Below are 8443 nucleotides of genomic sequence, written 5' to 3'. Positions count from 1 at the left end.
GGGTGGTGACGGGTCGGGCCGCGGACTGAGGCTGAGAGCCCGGCTTTTGTAGGCTGCTGCCCACTCTGGAGCGGACGGTAGGCTGGACAGGAGACGGACGGGCTACAGGTTCGTTCCGGTACCCGAGGTGGAAGGCAGAGAGAGGCGTCTGTCCCAAGCCAGAGAGAGGAGAGAGGGGAGGGCGGTGCTGGGGCTCAGTGGTTCCATTCCTGGGACTTGACAGTAAAACTTCGCTCTTCTACAGGCTTGGAGTATGGCTTTGGGAAGGTAAGTGCAGAACGTGGGGAAAACATCGTACTGGATGTCCGTTTGTAGCAAAGGAATCGATCTCTCACCTCATTAGGCTCATTTTAACAAAAACATAAGAAATAAAATAAAATAAAAATCGGTCTTTGGATGTTTAGCTTCAAGTTTTCCCATTACGTGTCCTGGTCACTTGATACTTAAAATGCCTGGTGTTTCCATTTGAACGCGAGAAATGCCAGTATTGTTGACGTATACTAGTTATTAATGTATTTTACAAAAATACATCTGTTTTGCTCATGCTAAGGATAGCAACTTTAGGGGGAATGAAACGACTCACCACATGTTCTATAGTTCTATGCAGTTCAACATATTCATTCTCTTAGTTCTTACACCATTATAGGGTTAAGTATTAATACAGTCCACCTTTCACAGATGAGAGAATTCGGGAACAGAGAGATGAAATAACTTACCCAAGGTCATCCAGTGTTAATGTGTTAAAGCCCAGCTGGGCTCTGGCTGTGCTTTTACCCACTGTACCAAACATTTTCTATATTTGATCTATTGGCCACCTCTCCCTATAAAAATGAAACTCTTAACCTACTACCTGCTAAACATTCGGGCCAAATAATTTTCTAATTTTTAATGTTATGTCCCGTGGCAAATGCCTTTTGGTATCTACTTCTCTTGTTACAATCAACCAAGTTTCCCACAATAAATATGGATCAAAGTAGTGTTTAATAGCAAAGTTAAGATTTTCAGCAATTAGCATTTACCCACAATTTATTAAAAAGCAGATGAAATGAAGTATCCATGGTTGTATATATTTGTCTATATATATTTGTTTAAACTTAAATTAATAGACTATTCTTTGTTCAAGCATGACTATAATTTTACTCAGCACACCATTTTGTAGAATTTTTTAGCTAGTTTATTATCTTTGATTCAATTATCCTAGCAAGAATTTGGGCGATTTTAAAAGAATTATGAAATTCTCTTTTGACTCTGAGTGATTAAAAAGCTGGGCGTATTTTGAGGGCCTCAGTGTGTATCATGTCTTTTAGCCAATTTGGTGTACTTTGGACAAAACTCTATAGCAATGAAGGCTAAAACCAGAATTTCTCATTGGTTCTAACTGGAAAGACTTTTAACATTTCCACTTGTTTTAAACGAACCATGTTGTAAAGAAAAGTCTCAGATGGGTGAACTCCAACTTCACATATTTAGAGAATTACTCTTCATTTGAGCTTATCATAGAGTTTTCATATCTACTTTATCAGACAGATGTCTCTCTTAAGGCTTCATCTGTTATTTTTCCAAGTAAATTTAATTGCTTCTTCACACGAGTTCCAAATTTATTTTGACATGCATAGATTTTCTTTAATTCTTGTCTTTCAGTTTAATTAAATTCAATGTACATGATTTCAAACTCAAACTTTGAACATTATAAGTGAAAAAAAAACCTAAATTTTAGATGAATTATATGATCATCAAAATATGACTTATGGGGCTGGGGATTTAGCTCAGTGGTTCTGTAGCCTGCCTTGCAAGCGCAAGGACCCTAGTTTGAACCCTGGTACGGGGGAAAAGAAAAAAAACATGACCTTTGGACACAAGAATAATCATCCAGCTCTTCAGTGATTAACCCTGCTTTTCCCTACACATAGCCAAATTATGTTTGCTTGTTTGTTTGGTACTGGGGATCAAACTCAGGACCTTACACTTGCAAGGCAGGTGGTGGCAACACTGAGCTAAATCCCCGGTCCCATAGCCAAATTATGGCTACATCATTATTTGGGGGTGCTAGAATGCAGTCCTTTAGCCAGCATGATTGTGTCTCATCAAGAACAAGTTTTGTTTTGTTTTGTTTTGTTTTGTTTTTGGTACCGGGGATCAAACTTGGTCCTTGTGCTTGTGAGGAAGGCAGGAACCTTGAGCTAAATCCCCAGCAAGAACAAGTGTTTTTGGTGTTCAAATTGAATTTGAATTTTCCAAATCTGTCATTTGAAATGTTGTTTGTTATTAAGGCATAAATCTCCCTAGATATACATATCTCTTTCCTCAAACTCACAACTTCCAGTTTGCCCTTACTAATTTTAGACATGACATCCCCTTGCTACTGTTACCTCACTTGGGTCTTCTGACCTGACTTTCCTTTCAAGTCTTGCCCTCTGGCTTGAGGAGAATTGTATTTTCTCTGCCTCTGCAGCCCCTTTGTTCCAAGTGCTGGGTAGAAAACTAGGGGTAGAAAGATATGTGAACACTGAGCTCAAGGGACAGGATTTAGCAAGATAATTGTAAAAATGAATAACTGAGGTATATTTCCTGAATGCAACAAGAAATTCTACCAAGAATTTGTGTGGGAGACTCTGGATTACACATGGAGGTCAGAGCAGGATGCACAAAAAGTGAAAAGTTACATATTTGTGGAGGAACGTTGTGTGCTGAGTCCAGTTGCCTTCATAAATGGTTGCTTGTTAATTTGAGGAATTATTTTCTGAATCAAAGACATATGAATTCTGATTCTCTCTTTACTTCTCTGTTCACAAGAGACATATTTCTCCACATCATCCACCTGTGGATGGGGAGGTTTACAAAGCTCTTTTTAGTGCCTTTAAAAGCACACAGAGCCTGTTCTACCCATATCTGATTATTATCCTATTTGGGAAAAGGTATCTAAGTTTAATGAATAATAGCCATTTTCTGTTTTCTTTCTATGCATCAGCAACTACTTTCAAGCTTTGTTTTTTAAAGATAGTTCTGTGTAGTTTCATTGTGCCCTTTGGTTGTTGATAATGGTATGGTGTGTCAAATAGAGTTTTAATTGATTAATTACATTGTCCTTAAGATTCTCTGAAGTGCTCAAGGTAAGAAAGGAGAATCCAGACTAAACAAGATGAGGTTGTGTGCTAAATATGCTGAAGGAATAGCTATTAACTGGTTAAAAGAAATGGAAGAATGACTAAATTTATTGAACACTGCTATGTGCTATGCAGCATTATGTAGTCTTTATATGACAATTGATGTACAATTCACAATTGCCTGTGCCATCTGTGTGTACTGTCACTATTACCTTCTACTTTATAAAAGGGAAAACTGAAGCAGGACAAGGACAATAGCCATGGTCACTGTCACATAGTTAGAGCTGGGCTTACTAGGTCTATACTACTAATTGGCGATGTGTAATATCTGGTTCAAAAAATTTGTGGTGCATCAATTTTCCATCATTGTTTAAAATCATAATACCCCGACCTTGTTTTTAAAATTCTTTCTTAATAAATTTGAATGGAAAAGAAGAACTTCTTTTATATCAGAACATTTTGCCTCATATTTTATAGGCAAAAGATGTACAAAACAAGGAGATGTGAATGTCTGTACAAAGAGAGGTAGCTACATTGTGAGAAAAGCTCTGTTGTATATTATATATTTTTAAATTCAAACATGGTCCATACCATTTTAAACAAATGAAAGGTTTAAAAATCAACAGTTTCTACATTTATCATTTAATGATTAGGGAAATACCTTTAACAGATAGATTATGTGACCATTACTAAACTTAAGAATTTAAACTCACTTGTACCACCTTTCCCCAAGGTCTTGGTCCACAGCATGCAACAATGCTAAAGTATAATTTACTTCCTCAATTACCTTGGTAACATTTAAAAACACTGCTAATTTTTACACTGGGATCTTTTAACATGAATTTAAGTAACTACAATAAAATTATATAGAGAAAAATTAGGGGATTTTAAGTGTTTTTAAAATAATATTGTTAACCTATGTAACACGGTATATGTCTTTAACAAAGTGAAAGATGGATTGGTTAAGTATGGTATTGCATAAAAAGATGTCTACTGGGGTCTGGTGATAAATGTTAGTAAATGTCATTAAATCCCTGCCAATTATGGTTGATATGATTAGTAGTAATAACCATGAAATTCATACTTGGTATACAAATGTTTGCATCTCTTCTTTGAAGCTCTTGGAAATGCTCAAGGCATCCAGTATGTTTTCAGTGATTTACGTATCCTGATGAAAAATGTAGTGTATTACTTTTCTACATCTTTAACTTCACACAAAGACTGGTCTAAAATAACTAGTAAACTATTGCTTCTATTTATACCATAAATAAATGATACAAGACTTGATTTGACTTTTTCTTAAAGTGCATGTGTTAGAGCAGATGACACGGAGTACACCAGTGAATAGTGTATTAACCAGCGTTTGCAACTTATTATCACAGTGCAGTATCTTATTGCAGAATGTTGTGTGTTAAATGTAAATATAAAATATATTAATTAGTTGTAGTTTAGGTTTTGCTGTGGTAACAGCTGCAAAATCTTAGTCTAATGCAGTCTTCCCAATTCTATACCTCTCTCATTCAGAAATCCAATCTGATAAAGCCCCAATCACCCAGAGCATCTTCATCCTTCATCATGGCACATGAGAACATGGCTAATTACCTCTAGTTCTTAAAGTCTTGTATTAGGAAGTGACATTTGCCACTTCTCATATTTCATTGGCCAAACCAAGTCATGTAGGCATTCCTAACCTAGAGATGGATGACAGGCGCAATTCTAGTGTGTTCCCAGGTAGAACAGAGTTGCAACATTACTGAACAGACCTAACAGTTATCACCTAACATTAACTAGTTCCCTTCAGTAGTTTTATTACCTAACATTACTTAGTATTTAGTATAAAAATAGAATCACCAACATCTGTGTCATAGAACTCAGCAAAATCAACTATTGGTTGCATAAAACTACTAGGGAAGAAAGCAGACATTACATATGTTGGGGCCGGGGATTTAGCTCAGTGGTTCTACTGCCTGCCTTGCAAGCACAAGGACCTGAGTTTCATCCCCAGTGCCAAAAAAAAGAAAAACAAAAAGCAAATACATTGTGAAATTGACACTATTCAATCTTCCAGCAGTTCTGTATACTCAAGGAATTGCAATAAAAGCTATGGTTTATTTTGAGTGAATGCATGAGGTAGCTTGCTTGACAGCAAACGCATGCTAAGAGTAGTGCCAATATCTGCACACAGCACCCAATCTGTTTTCTGAACAGATTTGCTAGTGTCAACATGGTTCAAAAATCGGAACAGCTTTGTGTGTGTGTCTTTTAGTCATTCCCACCAATATGGATAAAAATATTATTTCTGGTGTGATATATTGTTATTAAACGGGATGTAGATAAACACACAAAGTCACACAGTGTGTTTTTGCATTGCAAACATAATCTGCATAGTTAAGATATCAATCCATCTTTTTAACTAAATTTGTTATTTTGAGATATCTGGACATTTTTTGTTATAAGAAGTAATATAAAGTGATCCCGTGGTCCCTTTACCCATGTTACCCCAACCTGCAAGCATCTGATTTTACAGCTGTGCTTTATTTTAGCCATTCGGATAGATATGTAGCAATATCTTATTATGGTTTGTATTTACATTTTCTTAATGGATAATGATGCTGAACGTCTTCTCATATATTTATTTCCTGTGTATATTCTCATTAGTGAACTACTGCTTCATATATTTTGCCCATTCTCCAATTGCATTACTTGGCAGTTCTACATGAAACACACACACACACACACACACACACATATGTGTGCTAAATAACAATACTTTGTTGGGTATGTGGTTTGCAAGGGAATATTTACTTCAGTCTGTTGCTGGATTTCCTTCTTTTTTTCTTTCGATGTATGTGTATGACCTTCAGCCAATACCCCAAATCTTGATAGATATAGATATATAACCAGTCTGGAAAGAATATGGATTGATTCCTTCCACTTTATTCTTTTTCAAGTTTGTTTGATCTATACTGCTTCTCTTTGCCTTTCCATATGAATTTTGGAATATCTTGTCTGTATTGACAAAAATATGTGGGACTTTGTGAAGTGTTGTTTATATATGAGGTTGAGTGGATTGACATTTAATCCATAAGTTCAATATGTGTCTCCGTCTATTTAGATCATTTTTTGATATCTTTTGTCAGTGATCTATGGTTTTCAACATACAGGCCCTGCATGTGTCTTCCTATACAGGTGTAGAATTATTTGTAATACTTCTTACTACTCTTTTGATATCTTCAGAGTCTTGAGTGATCTCCCTTTTTTCATTCCTTATGTTGGTAATTTGTGTCTTATTACTTTTCTATAAGTTTTGTTGGAAGTTTATCAGTTTTACTTAGTTTTTATAATACACTGTCATTTAATTTTCTCTATTACTTTTTTGTTCTTCATGTCATTGATGTATATTTTTATAGTTATTTTCTGTATTTTTATTTCTTTGAGTTTATATTGCTTATTTTTTATATTCTATAGAGACAACTTAGATTAGTGGTTTATGTTGTTTTTACTTTCCTAATATATGTATTTAAAGCTATACATTTCCCTCTCAACACTGCCATAACTGTGTACCATACATTATGATGTGTTATAGTTTTGTTTAATGCAGATTTGGAAATTTCTTTTGAGATTTGCTCTTTGACCCTGGGTTATTTAAAAGTGCTTTTACATTCCCAGTATTGGAGATTTTCCTGTTATCTTTCTGGTATTTATTTATTTATTTATTTATTCATACTCCCCTCCCCCCGGTACTGGGAATTGAAGTGAAGACCTTGCACTCGTCAGGCAGGCACTCAACTACTGAGCTACATCCCTGGTCCTGGTATTGATTTCTTATTTGATTCCATGTACTCAGAGAACACAGTTTGTATGATTTCAATGCCTATACATTTGTTGAGATTTGTTTTATGTTCCAAAATGTGATATATCTTGGCTTATGTTCTGTGTGCACTTGAAAATAATGTGTATTTGACATTCTCTCTATGCACTTATTAAGTCATGTTGCTGTGAAATTCTTGTGATATCTTTCTTATTTTCTCCTTAGTTGTCCTATTGATAAATAAGTATGAAATCTCCAATATAATTGTGGTTTTGCCTATTTTTCCTTTCATTTAAACCAATTAGATTTTATATATTTTGCAGCTCTGTTATTTGGCATGCATATATTTAGGATTGATAAGTCTTCTTGGTGTATTGTCTTATTTATTATTATATAATACCTTTTGCTATATCTGATCATTTTATTTGCTTGAAAGTCTACTGTACCTTAATATAGACACTCAATTTTCCTTAACTGATATTTTCATGACATCTTGTTCCCTCCCTATACTATTTGCTTGCCTATATCACTATATATTATTTGAGTCCTTTGTAGAAAAAATATAGTTGAGTCATATATTTCATCCATTCTGCCAAACTATGTCTTTTTTCCTTTCTACTCTTTTTAAAATTTGTTATACAGATCAATACGTTTCTTTTTGATACATTCATACATACACAAAACATGCTTTAATCATTTTGACCGCACATCACCACCTTTGGTGGCCTTGCCCTACTAGTTCCACATCTTAGGGGGTTCAATGTATGTAACACATTTTGCTCATATCCATCCCCCTATTATCCACACTTAGATCCTTCCACCTCCATATTATAGTCAGACCCTTTACATTTACTGTAAATATTCACTGTATTTATGTCGAATCTATTATTTTGGCTTTTGTTCTCTCTAATTTTAGTTTCTCTCGAGATTTTCTATCATCCTGTCAGTTCCTTCAACATTTTTAGAATTCTTACTTTTATTTATGTGTAAGTTTTTTAAAGTGCATTACTTTGTATAATCTATTTAAAGTGATCACTCTTAAGTATCACGTCATACACACATAATTTATCACTGTCCACTGTGGTTAATGTTTCATTTATTTGATTGGAGTATAATAATCAAGTTTATAATATAATTGCCCTAAACATTTGCTTTGCATATATTTAAAGTCACATCAGAGTGCCACAGTTTTCCCTTCAACTCTCAAACATAACTAAGAAAGCTTAAAGGAAGAAAGACAAAGTCAGTCTATTATTGCAGTTATCCATATTTGTACTCACCATGTTCATTTTTACTTGTCATTTTGTTCAAATTTGGAAAATCCTATTGCTCTATTTCCCAATTCACATATTCATTATTATCGATGCTCTAATGTTTATTGTTTTCTGCTTCTTCCTCCTTTAACAATTCTTTGAAAGTTGAATTTACAGGATACCAAATATGTTGTTTATCCTAAGAATATCTTGTTTTCCTCTTCATTAATGTATTGGGTAGGGTTGAATATAAAAACTATAAAATATAAAATATT

General features: G+C 34.5%; 1 protein-coding gene across 3 annotated transcripts in view; it reads left to right on the top strand.

The window, feature by feature from the left end:
• The window catches only part of Dtna (dystrobrevin alpha), a 354245-nt gene that overhangs the window by 943 nt on the left and 344859 nt on the right, over positions 1-8443 (top strand). The window contains exon 1 of one of the 3 annotated variants that reach the window (XM_033757537.1): positions 53-267. The exons of the other annotated variants lie outside the window; for them this stretch is intronic. The gene's annotated coding sequence lies outside the window, so the exon portion shown is untranslated. Of the gene's footprint in view, positions 1-52; positions 268-8443 lie in introns of those variants that run through there. 3 annotated transcript variants of the gene reach the window in all.

This window comes from Fukomys damarensis, unplaced genomic scaffold (genome assembly GCF_012274545.1).
Source record: "Fukomys damarensis isolate Sample0158 unplaced genomic scaffold, DMR_v1.0_HiC HiC_scaffold_30, whole genome shotgun sequence".
Lineage (NCBI taxonomy): Eukaryota > Metazoa > Chordata > Mammalia > Rodentia > Bathyergidae > Fukomys > Fukomys damarensis.
The sequence above is the reverse complement of the archived record's forward strand: the minus strand, read 5'-3'. Positions and strand labels throughout refer to the sequence as shown.